Below are 16,921 nucleotides of genomic sequence, written 5' to 3' on the forward strand. Positions count from 1 at the left end.
GCCTTGTGGCTACTTGAGGAACTGTAACTGAACATCTCTCATGAATGAACGTGTCCCAGGATAATGTTGCCGGATCCAATCTGGGTCGGTCACCAGAACTCATTGGTAGCCTCACACTGCTGTCGGAATAAAGTCAGGTTTCCAAGCGATGAAATCCATTTTGAAAAGAAAAGCACAAAGTCCATCTTCCAAGCTATTTTTTTTTAATTTAGAAAAACATCAAATTGGCAAAGTCCATGGTAATTCCAGATCTGACACAACCCAGAATTACCCCACATATTAGAAGTTAGAAACAACTCCCCCAAAGTCACATTAATTAAACGTTGCTTGATGTCATAAATCTCCACCTCCGGTGCCTAAACATGGACAGCTTGGGTTCCCATGGGAAGAATGATCACCTAGCCAAAACTCTCTATCTCCTTTCCTCCCCCCTTAGGAATGTGGCAAGCCTGAAACCCTTCCCTCGTGACTGCCAAAGAGAAAGTAAGAAAAAGAATGTGTATTAAGCCTAACTAAAATGGCTATATATATATATGTCAATACTGGACTTGACAACTGCAATGAACAAGGACACACATTCCATTTTGCAGCTACTAAGATTGTTGGACGAGCAGGCACAAAAACAGCCAGGAAGTGATTGAAGCCTGGGAAATGGGCCCTTTGTCAGTCAACAGGAGTGCTGATTTTCGTACCAGCCTATCAAAGAGTTAGAAGGCGAGGGCTGCGCAGCACAAGCGAATGACAGCCAATGACTTAAAAGCCAGCCATCACTACACCCCAATCAACAGCTAACAAGCCACATCTCACAGGCAGCATATCGATGCCACGCACAAAACAGCACACAATCTGATACAGAGAAATTCCCCGAAGATGGGCTCCAGCTCGAGTTCAAAAGATCGGAAGACAAAACCTCTGGTCCACAGTGACCAACCCATGTTGGATCCTGTAACTGAATAATCTGATCATTTGCAAAGTATCACATATGCCCTATTAATATATTAAACCTAATAAATAAGAATATTTTCCATGCTGTTATTCTGTTATTGAAGCATAAGCTTAATGAAACTGTCGCATTGAAGTTGAACCTGTTCTTACAGGCTGCCTAGTCTATTGGATGAATGGTCAAAAAAGGTCAAACATGCAACAATCAAAGCCCTATAATGTTGTTTTACTTCAGGGCACATAAATAGGAAGCAACTTCAATTTTAGTCACTCTCTTGACATTTTTTTTAACCACACTCTTCCCCAACAGTCCTGAGACTCTGCTAGATATTGAGTCAGAAGAACATGATTCTGGGAGCAGAGAATTCACTGCCAAAGCAGTGTTGAGTTCAGCAGTGAAGAATTTGCTTATTCAATCAATCATCCTTCTAGCTGTTTTTCACGGCCAGATCAAGTAGGCAAAATAGATGATGATAGAGTTGGAAGGGACCTTGGAGATCTTCTAGTCCAACCCCTTGCTCAAGCAGGAGACTTTATACCATTTCAGACAAGTGGCTGTCCAGTCTCTTCCTAAAAGCCTCCAGTGATGGATCACCCACAGCTTCTGAAGGCCAGCCCTTCCACTGGTTAATTGTCCTCACTGTTAGGAAATTTCTCCTTAGCTCTAGATTGCTTCTATCCGTGATTAATTTCCTCCCATTGTTTCTTGCCTTCTCTTCTGGTGCTTTGGAAAATGGGTTGACACCCCCCCTCTTCTTCGTGGCAGCCCCTCAATTATTGCAACACTGCTCTCATCTCACCCCTAGTCCTTCTTTTCACCAGACTAGACACATCAAATTCCCTCAACTGTTCTTCAAACTGTATATTTTCATTTCCCTAATTATCTTTGTTGCTCTTCTCTGCACTCTTTCTAGAGTCTCGACATCTTTTTCATTCAGTATCATGGCAACCAAACGGATTGAATGTATTCCCAGACACGCAGATCGGCGTTAGTCTGCATGTGTCAGTCAAAACAAGGTGGACCAGACCAGGAAATCGACTCCATGGGAAGGCTAAATCTACTTTTATTGAGATTGGTTCTAATGAAGAGAATCTTACCAGTCTGACTGTGCTGGACTTCCCTTCCTCCTTATACCCCAATAAATGAGAGAGATATTTGTCTGATCTGCTTCTCAAAGTTATCTCGCTGTTCCCGAATTTTTTAAAAAAATGCTTCACACGCTTTTGTGTAGATAGCAATTCCAGCCTATCTGTTTCAAAGCCGACCTCTTTATCCTCTATAGTATAATGTCATCAGCTTAGCAGCTAAATTTAACTCTGGTATTAGTTGACTGAGTCAATTATCCCTTTTTGTGTTCTCATTGACCCAGTTAAACGGCTGAGGAGGAAAACGTTCCTGATTCCTGCTTTGATATTCCCAGGTGTAGCTCCTCTTCCCACTTCTGTCTCTTGATCTTGCTATCATTAGTGGCAACTGTCTGATGTTTGCTCCTGTGTGAAGCTAGATTTGGTGCACAACTGGGAATCTAGCTGAGGAGAAAAAACCCCACATAATGGCCAGCTCAGCTGCCATTCAGCCAAATCTGTTTGAGAACCTTTGCATTCTGCATAACAAGGCTTGAGGACTTCACAGAATCTAAGCCCAGACATGACGGCTTTTCATTACCAACGTTGAAAAGATGGATTTCCCTGTTCTTTGGAAATGATTCTCATATCTGAATTGGTAACCCCAACATCTCTGGGGTGCAGCTAAATCTAACGTGTCTAGGTGATAAATGGAAAGAATCAATGGTTATATGAGCCTAAAAGTTCTGAGCAAAATTCTCATAATCATTCTTATTTGGGGTGGAGCGGTGAGGTGGCCTAGAGGGGAGTTCTCGCCTCACTATCAGGAGTATGTGAGTTTACACTCCTAGGTAGTGGCAGGTATTTCTTTCTTTGGGCTCAATGAATAATTGTCCGCTGTGAACTCTGGGTAGGTATCAGGAAGGGCATCTGGCCAGTAAATGCTCCCAATGCAGGAGATTACAGTGTTGTTAACACACACAAAAAGAATCTTATTTGGAGTGATGTTGCTTAATGCAATTGATTGACCTGATTTTACTACAGCCCTGAGTGAATCCTTGCCATGAATAATTGAACGTGCTTTCTTGAAAAATGTTAGTTTTGGTTGTTTTTTAAAAAGCCACTTTGGAAATGGATGATATTAACCTCTTCTGTCCATCTTAGATATCTGACGCCAGACTGACTCTGGCATCAGGAGTCTTCAAAATGGCTTCTCATTCTCATTTTCAGAGACTGGGTTTGAGTTGAATTTTCCACTGGGTGGCAGGAGCTGTTCTCCTGCAGTATGGAGTCTGGCAATAAGGGTGAGCTTCCGCCCTTTAAAGGAAAGAGAAAAAGAATCAACAAACCGGCTTTGCAAAACAGCATAAAAACTGAAACCTGCTGCAGATTTATTTTGGGTTCTTCTAGAGGAAGGGCTGTTTACGCTGTATTCATCATCCTTCTGCAATCTGCAAGGAGGCCATTTGTCTGAAATGGTATAGGCTGCAGTGGTGGGATTCAGCTAGTTTGCACCACTCCAGGAGAACCGGATGTTAACTTTCTGAGCAGTTTAGTGAACTGGTTGTTGGAAGAAATGATGAGGGCAGAGAACCGGTTGTTAAATTATTTGAATCCCACCACTGGTATAGGGTCTCCTGATTAAGCAAAGGGTTGGACTGGAAACCTCCGAGGTCCTTCCAACTCTGTTATTCTGTATTCCATTCTGTATTATATTCTGTATAGGGATGTGGTGGCTCAGTGGCTAAGACGCTGAGCTGTCGATCAGAAAGGTCAGCAATTCGGCGATTTGAATCCCTAGCACTGCATAACGGAGTGAGCTCCTGTGACTTGTCCCAGCTTCTGCCAACCTAGCAGTTCAAAAGCATGTAAAAAATGCAAGTAGAAAAATAGGGACCACTTTGGTGGGAAGGGAACAGCGTTCCATGCGCCTTCAAAGGCATTTAGTCATGCTGGCCACATGACCAGGGAGACAGTGCTGGCTTTTCGGCTTTGTAACGGAGATGAGCACCGTCCACTAGAGCCAGAAACATCTAGCATGTATGTGCGAGGGGAACTTTTACCTTTACCTATTCTGTATTCTGGAATTGGTCTGGGGTCTACTGAGGACCACCTCTCGATGTTTGCCACCTTATTAAAGAACAATCAGGAATGTGCTGTGATCCACTCCATTATCAAAACAAGGAGGGTATTTTTTTCAGTCTAACCATTTTTAAGGCATCCTTTTAAATTAAATAAGACTTTAAAATATACTTGAAACAATATATTTAGTGTAGCAATAAAATGGTTTCAACTGTAAACTTAATGTATTTTTTTTTTACCATTTGTAGGGATAAAATAAGGTGGGGTTTAAATGGGGATGGGGATGAGAGGAGGGGGAGATAAAAATAAAAGCTATGCAGATGCAGGAAGACTTGTCCAACTAGCAGATAACAGATAATCAGAGTTGGAAGGGACCTTGTAGGTCATCTAGTCCAACCTCCCCGCTGCCCAAGCAGAAGACCCGATACCATTTCTGACAGATGGAAATGCAGGGTGTTCAAAATCCACTGTGGTTTGTTGAGATCTTCAGAGATCACCTGAAAGCTTTTGAGGTATGGGTAGTCCTCGAATTATGACCATGATGGAGCCCAAAATTTCTGTTGCTAAGTGAGACATTTGTTAAGTGAGTTTTGCCCCATTGTACAGCCTTTCTTACCACCATTGTTAAGCAAATTGCTGCAGTTGATAAGCTAGTAACCCAGCTGTGAAGTGAATCTGGCTTCTTCGTGGACTTTGCTTATCAAAAGGTTGCAAGAAGGGGATCACGTGACCTTGGGACACAGCAACGGTCATAAATATGAAGCAGTTGCCAAGAATTTTGATCACGGGGATGCTGAAAAGGTCATAAAACTGTGAAAAACGATCCTAAGTCACATTTTTCAGTGCTGCTGTAACTTTGGACAGTCACTTAATGCACTTTGTTGTAAGTCGAGGACTGCCTCTATAGGATGTGAGTTCAGCAAATCTCAGTCACTTCGGCTGGCAAAGTATCAGAGCATTTCTACCATCCGGGCCAGGCCATTTACGGATTTCAAAGTCGCCAGTTTGGGAAAGAGAAATGTGGCCAGCCCAAATGACTGACAGGTTGATAGATTTGCCTTCCCCTCCACTTAATCCCAGTTTACATCCTACATCAGTCTGACTGCTCGATTGGATCTGAGCAAATGAGCTGCAACTCAAAAAAAAAAAAAAAGCCACATGCCTTTAATAAAACGTGATCATTGGAAAAAGAGCTATCAGCCTCCTTCTGAATTTTTTAGCTGCCCCAGATTAATATTCTGTGTTCAGAGGTCACTAAAACAGGCAGTTGCATTTGTCGGTGGGCACAACAAAGGAATCACAATTGCAGCTCCATCACATCACATTTCCCTGCTGTGTCTGACAGCTGAGATTTGTGTTTCTTTCTGTCTAACGGCAGAAGCAGCTGTGATTGTTTTGCTGGGGACTCCCACGACCTGAGTAGCAAACCTCAAGGCAATAATTAGATGCCAGGAAAAGGGTGCAATAGAGGGGCGGGGTGGCTCAGTGGCTAGGACCCTGAGCTTGTCAATCAGAAAAGGTCGGCGGTTCGAACCCCTAGCGCCTCGTAATGGAGTGAGCTCCCGTTATTTGTCCCAGCTTCTGCCAACCTAGCAGTTCGAAAGCATGTAAAATAATGCAAGTAGAAAAATAGGGACCATTTGGTGGGAAGGGAACAGCGTTCTGTGCGCCTTCAGCATTTATCATGCCAGCCACATGACCATGGAGACGTCTTCGGACAGCACTGGCTCTTCGGCTTTGTAACGGAGATGAGCACCACCCCCTAGAGCCGGAAATGACTAGCACATATTATGTGCGAGGGGAACCTGAACCTTTACCTAAAGGGCTGCAAAATGCCTTCCCCGCTTTCCCCTCAGCCAACTGCCATTGGGGGTTTTGCAGACTAGATGCGATGGACTAATTTTTGGAATATCTCCCCAGAATCTCAATAAACCATACTGTATAAGCCCCATACTATTTCTGACAAATGGTTGCCCAATCTCTCCTTAAAATCTTCCAGTGTTGGAACATTTACAATTTCTGGAAGCAAATCGTTCCACTGATTAATTGTTCTCACTGTCAGGAAATTTCTCCTTAATTCTAAGTTGCTTTTCTCCTTGATTAGTTTCCACCCATTGCTTTTTCTCCTGACTTCAGGTGCTTTGGAGAATAGCTTGATTCCCTCTTATTTATGGCAGCCCCTGAGATATTGGAACACTGCTATCATGTCTCCCCTAGTCCTTCTTTTCATTAGACTAGACACACCCAGTTCCAGCAACCATTCTTTATATATATTTAGCCTCCGGCCCCCTAATCCTCTTCGTCGCTTTTCTCTGCTCTCTTTCTAGAGTCTCAACATTCTTTTTTACGTCGTGGCAACCAAAACTGGATGCCGCACCCCAGGGTGGGGCCTTATCAAGGCACTATAAAGAGGTATCGACACTTGAACTTGATCAATCTGCCTTTGACTCACATTCTAGAAATGGAGAAGCAGGTGGTTTTGAAAAGGGCTCCTGGAGCAGGTCAACCAACTCCTATGCTGTTAAGAATGGGACGGTGAGATTCAACCCACTTTGCTGGTTTAGCCTGGAGATGCAGGACTAAATCAAGCACCCAGCAGTGCAATTAAAATCAAGTCATTTTAGGCTCTGAGTTTAAAAGGCGGTTGCTTCTGTGTCTCCAGTAGCTGAAAATACACCTTATTTCACTTCCTCCAATCGGTGGTAACCCAGCCTTGCTGTATTTGTGGTTACTAGTTATTTCTGCACTTTCTGATGGAAAGGTCTTTCAAGAACATTTGCTTAGAGACTTGTTGTGAAAAGGCACAAGGGCAGCATAGTCAAAATAAGAACAAGAATAAACAGAGAGAAGCCAAACCGCATATTCATGTTTCTAAGAAGTTTGCTTCTTAGAAAAGAAAATGCATTGTTCCAGACCAAGGAACCATCTCAGCTACCTATCTTTCAAAGCAAAAGAAAATCGTTGCAAGACAGACGGCTGACCTATATTTAAAAGATGGCTCTGTACTGCCACGCAGTCCAGGAGAAACTGAGCCTGAGTGTATCTTTAAAAAAAAGAAGTTGTGCAAGCAAGCTCCCATATTAGATGGGATTTTTGCCAAACCACTTCACTGATTTAGCTCCTGACAAGAAACCAAAATGTTTGACAAAGGATGTTGACAAGAGCTACAGCGGATCACACAGCTGGCTGAGGACGGTAGAAACATGAAGGTGTTTGAATGTCGTTTTCAAGACTATCAAAGTGCAATGATTTTCTGGCGGCTGAAAAAAAAACAATAAAAGATTTTTCTATATTTCTTTGTTACTGAGAGGATGTCCAAGTTATTGCAGCTCACCTCTGAGAACCTGAGATATTTATTAATCTTCTTCATTGCATCTGCTGAATGAAGAAGTTGTCTGCATTTGGAAATCAACATCAAGAACAACTGACAAGATCATTTAAGGGCAAGTGACCCTGGTCAACATTTTACTGATCAGCAAAGCAGTAATATTTTTTGGCAATCAGTTCTCATTTGCTGGTCATCAGATGTATTGCCTGCTCAGGATATTTACCTAATTTTGCTTTGTTAGTAATTAAAAGTTAAGCTGACCTTGCCTCCAACCGTCATTTAATTAAAGCCTCTCTTATTAAGGGTTGCACAAATATGAATGTCCACCAGATGGCAGCAACGGGACAATATTTTTCTGCCATCTACTGGTTGTCTGGATTTTTGAAGCTCAATCGTCTACCATTAGTCCTCAACTTACAACTGCTGAACAAACGTTTGAAGTTACAAACCAGACTTCAAAAAAGCCATCAAAGGTATGACAGCCACCATCTTCCATTTATGACCGGTTGCAGCGTCCCACAGTCACATGACTGCAATTTGTGAAGGGTTTTTTTTTTGCTGGCAATGACTTGATTCACTTCAAGTTTGTGTGTTTTGCTTTATGACTAGCATAAAAACGGTGGTAAAATGATCAGGTGGTACCTGGACTTACGACTTAAGCTCCAGACTTATGGTTGTCATAAGTCAAGGACTACCAGTATTATGCTTGCACCATGTTCCCACGTGCTGGGAGAGATTCAGAGGTGTTTTTAGAACTTTTTGCAAAAGATCTAAAATTGTCCGTCCATGCAAATAAATGCCCATTTTTCCTTTTTCATCAACTGTCTTATCCTTAGTTTGAGTTGCAACATAATGGATAAATGAACAATACACTTGGTAGGTTTCTTTTCCAGCTTTTATTCTCAGAAACAAACAAACAAGCAATCCAAAGCAAAATAGTTCAGGAGGGCAGTGCTGGGAGAAACCATCTGCTCAGTTATTGGCCATGCCAGCAAGAGACCATGGCGGGTTTTCTTGCGGAAAAGCAGCACGGAATAAAACTTTACAGCGCAACGGAAAAAGGGAACCCTATTCCTTTAAGGAAAAAGGGACTGCAGTAAATTTCCACTGGCTTGCCTACGTGGCCCGAATTGTTTGCAAGGCAAGCCTGCCGCAGTGCATGTTGGGAGAGGCCCAGTTTGGATCCTCTTCCCACTGTTGCCTGGCAACTGCATTTGGTATGCAGGATGTGTGCCAGGCTCCCCATGGGAAAGCTTTCGTCTTGGGGTGGGGGGGCAGAATGCTTTTTGCGCAAGCAATGCAGAGCAAAAAGGCTTCCATGCCCCCAGTGGAAGGAAAGGTCAGCTTGTCTCCAGCCACAGCCTTGATCAGAACCGAATCAAGCGTCATAATGCAAGCACGTTCTGGAACGGCCCACCGCTTTGTCTTTAAAACGACAACAACAACAGTGAAATATTAAAACAAAATATATTTAAGGACAGATCAGTTGTCATGAAGTCTGTTGCATTGGTCCAGCCCGCTGTTTTCTTTCTTTCTTTCTTTCTTTCTTTCTTTCTTTCTTTCTTTCTTTCTTTCTTTCTTTCTTTCTTTCTTTCTTTCTTTCCTTCTTCCTTCCTTCCTTCCTTCCTTCCTTCCTTCCTTCCTTCCTTCCTTCCTTTCTTTTTCTTTCTTTCGTTCTCTCTCACTCTCTCCTTCCTTCCACCCCTTTTCTTTCTTTGTTTCTTTCTTCCTTTCACTCTTTCTTTCTTTCTGTCTCTCTTTATTTCTTTCTCTCTCCTTCCTTCCACCTCTTTTCTTTCTTTCTTTCTTTCTTTCTTTCTTTCTTTCTTTCTTTCTTTCTTTCTTTCTTTCTTTCTTTCTTTCCTTCCTTCCTTCCTTCCTTCCTTCCTTCCTTCCTTCCTTCCTTCCTCTTTCTTCTTCTTTCCTTCCTTTCCAAACCCCAGGCTTGCCATGCTGCCTTTATTCCATGTATTCCCATTGGACCATTGATGGGGGTTTGCAACACATTTTCCCTTCCCTTTTTTATTTATCTCTGCAAAGCGTCTAGTAAGGGGGGGAGGGGGAGGCGGCTGTAAATAATGGTTCCCTCCTCCACATTTGTCTGTGGGGGACATGGGTGAATGTAAAAATTTTTGTCTTTGTGACCCTGCATGACATGGTCAGCATCTCACTGGGTGATGCTTTTCTGGAGAAAATAGAATGTGTTCATTGTAATAAAGACCACACAGTGTTGAAGTTTGGGGAAGTCTCCCCCCTTCCATACACACAGAGATACACAAAGACATTTCTTCACTTACTTAGCGGGTCCAGGGTTTGTGATCTTTTACACAGACTTTGCTCTGCATTCTCAAGGAGCTTTACATTTAAAAATAGGAACAAAGACATAAACAGGAAGAATGTGATTATGACCGCAACTTGTGACTTGGCTGAGAAACGGTTTCAGAAGAGTTTTCTGATTAACTCTGATCTCATTAAAAAGTTCCCCCATTGAAGCCAGTCTGCATCATGGGTTGGGGCCTTTGAAGGTGGGAAAACAGTGAGAACAATGAACGGCGGCTTGCCTTCAGAAGTTGGGGGGTGCTCCATCACTGGAAGCTTTTAAGAAGAGACTAGACCAGGGGTCCCCAACCTTGGCAACTTTAAGACTTGTGAACTTCAACTCCCAGAATTCTCTATGCTAGCTGGAGTTGAAGTCCACAAGTCTTAAAGTTGCCAAGGTTGGAGACCTCTGGACTCGATAGCCACTTGTTTGGAATGGTAGAAGGTCTCTTGCTGGAGGCCCTATATACCATTCCAGACAAAACTAGAAGACCTCCAGCTCTGTTATTCTGCCAAGGTGAACCCCACCCATCTTTGCAATTTCTAACCAGAAGCCAACAACATTCATCCCGCACAGGATGGGCCTGTCATGCATGTCACCAAGATGGTTTTGACATCTTGGCAGGGGAAGGAAATTGCACTCGCTGTCAAGTCCTGCCGTAGAACTCCCAGTTGCATGCCTAAGAAACCTCTTCCCTTATGGTAGCACGTACATCCTCAGGCTCTTCCCTAAATGGAGCAGTATATGCCCCATTTACCAGATGACAGTGTCATCAGGACTTCAGGATTGCAAGATTTCCAGGAATTTGCTCATGCTAGACCTTCGTTGCTGATGCAACGAATTTCTTATTGCCAGCACTGAGTGTCTCTACAAGACGCAGGGATCTGTTGTGAGCTATGTCTCTTGCCTCTCTTTCTCTCCACATAGAGACGGATTCTTGTTGTTTCAAACAAATGTTGTTGTTTTCACTGTCTTTCCTGGTGAGCTCTTCATTCTTCTCACAGCTGGCCTCACTTGGGACACTGTCATGGATTCTCCATTCCAGGCAAGCAGTGGTGGGATTCAAAAAATTTTTTACTACCGGTTTTGTGGGCGTGGCTTGGTGGGCGTGGCAGGGGAAGGATACTGTAAAATCTCCAGTCAGAGGTGGTATTTGCCGGTTCTCAGAACTACTCAAAATTTCCTCTACCGGTTCCCCAGAACTGGTCAGAACCTGCTGAATACGACTGCTGCAAGCAACATAGAGTAGAATAAAACATCTCCATGAATTGGCCAATCTCCTGGGCATGGTCAAATATCTCCCACTGAGCTGCATAATTGGAAAATTGGGTATGTCTAGTTTAATAAAAGGGATGCGGTGGCTCAGTGGCTAAGACGCTGAGCTTGTTGATCGACAGATCAGCAGTTCGGTGGTTCGAATCCTTAGTGTTGTGTAATGGAGTTCTCGTTACTTGTCCCAGCTTCTGCCAACCTAGCAGTTCAAAAGCACGTAAAAAATGCAAGTAGAAAAATAGGGACCACTTTGGTGGGAAGGTAACAGCATTTGTGCGCCTTCGGCATTTAGTCATGCTGGCCACATGACCACGGAGGCATCTTCGGACAGCGCTTGCTCTTTGGCTTTGAAACGGAGATGAGCACTGCCCCCTAGAGCCAGAAATGAGTAGCACGTACATGCAAGGGGAACCTTTACCATTAGTTTAATGAAAAGAAAGACTAGGGTTGACATGATAGCAGACTTCCAATATCTCAGGGGCTGCCCCAAAGAAGAGGGAGTCAAGCTATTCTCCAAAGCACCTGAAGGCAGGAGGAAAAGCAACGGGTGGAAACTAATCAAGGAGAGAAGCAACCTAGAACTAAGGAAAAATTTCCTGATAGTGAGAACAGTTAACCAGTGTCAACAACTTGCCTCCAGAAGTTGTGAATGCTCCAACACTGGAAGTTTTTAAGATGAGATTGTACAACTATTTGTCTGAAATGACATAGGGTTTCCTGCCTGCGCACGGGGTTGGACCAGAAGACCTCCAAAGTCCCTTCCAATTCTGTCATTCTGTTTTATTAGCCCTATCTACGACACTGCAGATTGCAGGTTGGGGGTCCTAAGGGCATAATCCTCTCATTTTTCTCCATATATTCTCTACACAAAGAAAGCTAGCTGTCAAAATAGTTTTCACCAGATATCTACTGCATAGTTTGTTATTGTGAAAGAAGATGTACATGTGAATTTTACCCACACCCCCAAATCGTTTGTCCCATATCAAACCTAAATCTCTGGGCAAAATAAAACACAACTGATGTTTGAGTTAGTATTCCAAAAAACAACAGATTACTTTTTTTCCACTTGAAAACTGGATTAGAAAATCTGGACTTTGTTTGTGCCTGGCAAAACTAGCAAGTTCATTGCTGTAGCTTTGAAAAGAGAATTCGTGCACCACCGTTAGCCATGCAAGTTTTATGAAGGTGCCCTGAATAGCCCATCGAGGCAAGGCAGAATCGGATATCTCTGCTTAGAAAATGTTTCCAACTCTTCCTTAGCTTGATATTAATAGCTCTGGTTGCATTCAGGCCTTATTAGTTTTAAAGAAGAACTCCTTTGCTGTATACCAGTCAAACTTGTCAAGCTGGATTAGGAGCCAAATAAAGATACTGGGAAGATACTCAACCCACAAACTAAATCGGCTGACCTGACTCTGCCTAGGGTGAGTTCTTCCTCAAGGTTACTCTGTAAAATAGAGTACACTTTGGAAGTTGGGTGTAAGAGCTGGGTTTAAACTGTACAGCAGATTGTAAATAGCCCTGGTATCAGTTTATTTTTTAGTTTATACCCATACATACATCAATGCACAGCATGGAAATAAAATACAAGCACAATCAATCCTCAAATTATAACTATTTGTTCAGTGACCATTCAAAAGTTACAATGGCTCTGAAAAAAGTGACATATGACCGTTTTTCACATATAGAACCATGCATCCCCATGGTCACGTGATCAAAATTCAGATGCTTGGCAACTGATTGGTACTTATGATAGTTGCAGTGTCCCGGTATCAAGTGATCCACCTTTTGTGACCTTCTGATGAGCAAAGTCAGATTCAAAACTCACTTAATAGCTGTTTTTGTTTAGCAATGGAAATTTGGGGCTGAATTGTTGAGAACCAGCTGTAGTTTTATCTGGTGCTAAATAAGGATGGGACCACTTGTGCCACACTCCACTATTTTCTATTCTATTTGTGTATTATTTCTATTTCTATTCTATTAACTTCCATTCAGAGGTGGTATTCAGCCGGTTCTGACCGGTTCTGGAGAACCGGTAGGAGAAATTTTGAGTAGTTCAAAGAACCAGCAAATCCCACCTCTGACTGGCCCCGCCCCCACCTATTCTCCACCTCCCAAGTCCCAGCTGATTGGCTGGGCCTTCTTTGGTTGCCCTGCACAGGAGGATGGAGCTGGAAAGCAGGTTAGTGGGGTAGGGAGGGGATTTGGGGGATATTTTGCAGTATATCCTTCCCCTGCCAGGCCCACCAAGCCACGCCACAGAACCGGTAGTAAAAAAAAATTGAATCACACCACTGCTCCAGAAGTTGTGGGTGCTCCATCACTGGAGGTTTTTAAGAAGACATTGGACAACCTTTGCTTGACAACCTTCCAACTCTATTATTATTCTGTACCACCCGGATTTGTGTGAACTGATGCAAATCAAACGATCACCAAGCTTTCTCCTCTGTCTCATGCTCAATCTGCCAAGGTCTTTCCACTTCCTATGAAAGGCTGTGCTTGTCAGTGTGTAGCTGGGTTGTGGGTCCTGCCCATCCATCCTTTGAAGGTATGGTTGAGAAATTGTGCTGTTTTCGAAGCTTTTATTGGCTGGGCCTCCTGAGGGAAGGGCGCAGACTATATTTAGCACTCACAGATGTGGGAGGAAGCTGAAACAACAAGCCTCTTGTCCTTCTGGTTTTCTTTGCTGCTAAATTCCCCCACCCAGAACCTGTGAGGTTTTCTGTCCGCAGAAAAGCAACAAACACGAGGAAGAGAGTTTGATTTCACAGTTCGAGACAAATTTAATTTTTTTTTTTTCTGGCTCTCAAAAATGGATGAGTGCGTGTCCCCACTTCTACCAACAGTGATAAAAGGACAGTACAAACTGGCTTAGTTGCTTTGTAAGAAAATAAACGTTAGAGTCATCCTATTTTGTGGGCACAAATTCAGCCCTTATGCCTAGTTCAGACTATCAAAAAAAGAGATGAATATTTTTTAACAAAGTTTAGAGCTTGAATATAGGCAGAGGCTCAATATAGGAACTGTTGCTATATGCACAATGGACTTCGATATGCAAAATTTATGTCTGGCATGCCAGCTCCTTTCAGAAGGAAGGAAAGACAGTAGCTTAATTATCAATCAGGATACAGAAGACATGAACATCAGGAAATGCCTGATACCACAATTATGTGTAAGCTAACAAGGCTGGGCTGTTCTTCCACTGATCTCATCCTGATCTGATCCATGTGTCCTTAATACATCATAAGTCTGGGTGGTGTTTGCTGCTGTTGTGGTTGCTGCTGTGTCCGGCCATTTTGTGGGCATAAAGTACATGAAATGGCTCCCAGAAGGTTACACACTTAGTGGAGAGTGGAAGGATGGGCAATGCATCAGCGGTAGGATTCGAAAGTTTCCACCACCGGTCTGTGGGTGTGGCTTGGTGGGCATGGCTGCACCAAACGCATGCTTTGTGCACTCATTAAAACAGTAAAAACTAAGCTATTGTACCTCTCAGCTGTTTAGCACAGCAATCTGGTCTACCGTGCCAAGAGCTGAGAGGTTAAATAAGACCTAGAAGCAGAGGCCCAACTGCAGAGCATTGGAGAGGCTTGGAGCAAATGTTCTCTGCCGGCTGATCTTTGGCACTACCAGTACACCAGCGTTGGGCTGAACCGGTAGAATACCACTAATGCAATGCATGTATAATAAAAGAATAAGGTAGTTTGGTCGGGCTAGAAAGCCGGAGGTGGTGAGTTCTAGTTTTGCCTTAGCCATGAAAGCCAACTACATGACCTTGGGCCAGTCACTGCGTGTCGGCCCAACTCACCACACAGGGTTGTTGCTTTGGGGAAAACTGAAGGAGGAAGGTATACTAGATATGTTTGCTACCTTGAGTTATTTGTAAAATAATAATAATAAAGGTGTCAGCCATGGAAGCCATATTTTACTTGGGTGGACTTTGTTTCCAAGCGTTGAATGAAGATGAGGGGTTTCTTTGGAATGCTGACATTAAGTGGGAAAGAAACAAACAAACAAGAAAGCCTTGGAAGCATCTCCAAAGGCCATTTCTGCAGTTGTCTATTCATACAAATCAATATAGTGGTAGACAATCCGTGTTTGAGGCATGAGGGAAGACCTGACTTACTTCAGCAGATTCTTAACAGTGTTTGGGGTTTTTTGAAAGATTCCCGTGTCGAAAGATTCCCGAGATAGAGAAAAAGTGAACATGTTATCCACCATGTGCAGTTGCCTACGGATCATTGTTATATAGAGAGTTGGCAAGCTACATCCCCGTTTTTTTTTTTAACATAGGTGAAAGCTACAGGAAAAAGCTTTGGGATTGTCCTTCTCCTCTCAGTTGGGAAAGTAAGCTATTTTCTGAAGACGTTTGCGGTCTATTCTTGTAAGATTAAGGTAGACTGTTTGTAACGGGGCAAGCTGGCTGCTGGCCGTGGTTATACGTAGTGTGTATTCAAGATATACATTTCAAGGCCACCAGATCACACCAGAAGCCATCAGTTTGTAGTGCAGCAGGTGGTCTACGCCACAGAAACTAGGTCGGGTTTCAACCATCTAGGGCTTTGGCCAACAATGAACAGATGGTGCTGAGTCAGACAGAGGTTAGCAGTTAATACTCTCAAAACAATCCCCGGGTGCCTTTTGTGTAAAACTCAATAGATAAAACATAGGTTGGAAAAGACCTTGGAGGTCTTCTAGTCCAAGCCCCTGCTCAAGCAGGAGACCCTATACCTGTGATGGTGAACCTATGGCACACGTGCCCGAAGTGGCGTGCAGAGGCATGTCTCCTGGCATGTGCGGCATCACCCATTCCACTTCCGGTTTTCTGGCGTGCACGTGCACACCATGATCAGCTGGCCTTCGCGTGTGTGGCAGTGCCGGAAACTGGAAGAGCTGGTCTTTCAGTTTCCAGCGTGTGCATGCGCACTGGCCAGCTGATCGTCCTGGGTGCATGCACGGCAGAAACTGGAAGCTCATTTCCTGGCACGCGCATGTCCCCTGTGCAGCTCCTCTTCCGGGTTGCGGCCCCGATGAGTGTGCATGCTCCCTCTTCGGCACTTGGTGCCAAAAAGTTTCGCCATCATTGCCCTATACCATCCTGGACAAATGGCTGTCCAGTCTCTTCTTGAAAGCCTCAGTGATGGGACACCCACAACTTCTTGAGGCAAGCTGGTCCACTGATTAATTGTTCTGCTAGGAAATTTCTCCTGATATCTAGGTTGGATCTCTCTCTAATGATCTTTCAGTTGTTACTTCTTTATTATTATTATCATCATCATCGTTATTTATTGATTAGCCTATAGGCCATATCAGTGTACAAGGTTCAAACATGTATTGTCGTGCTTCTGTCAGAATCTGACTCAGAGGAGGAAGCTGAACAGCTGACGGGGAGTGGGAGTGTGGCTCCATTGGCTGTGGAAGAAACTGGGGAAGAGCAAATTCCAGCTGGGCAGAGCAGGGGAGAGGTAGAGCAAGGGAGAGGGAATTCAGATGAAGACCCAGGCCCACCCCCTCTTTATCCTAGGGCATGCAGGGAGGAATGAAGAAGGGAGCAATGTGAGTTGAGCAGCCTATGGGGGAGGAAAGGGCCCTGATTCCATTCATTAGCTGCAGCCGGGAACACAGTGTATAAAAAATAAAAACATGAATTTATCTGGTATCATCGTGGCTTATCTGTGTTCCTGGCATTTGTCCAACTGTGTGAGTTTTGCTGTGCTTTCAAGTCTGAAATTCCTTCTCCTGACCTGTCAAGTTAATTACTTCAGCTTGGTTTGTTTGGATTTTTAGTTGTAGTTTGTATGTACCTTGTTTTGGACTGAATTTTCTACAGTTAAAGGCTGTTCCTGGGAGAGTTTTTCTCCAGCTGAAGGTAACCTGGACACTGGGGGCAAAGTTAGAGATGATAAAGGGAA

Source organism: Pseudonaja textilis, chromosome 13 (assembly GCF_049901715.1).
Source record: "Pseudonaja textilis isolate UNSWEBS1 chromosome 13, rPseTex1.2, whole genome shotgun sequence".
NCBI classification, from domain to species: domain Eukaryota; kingdom Metazoa; phylum Chordata; class Lepidosauria; order Squamata; family Elapidae; genus Pseudonaja; species Pseudonaja textilis.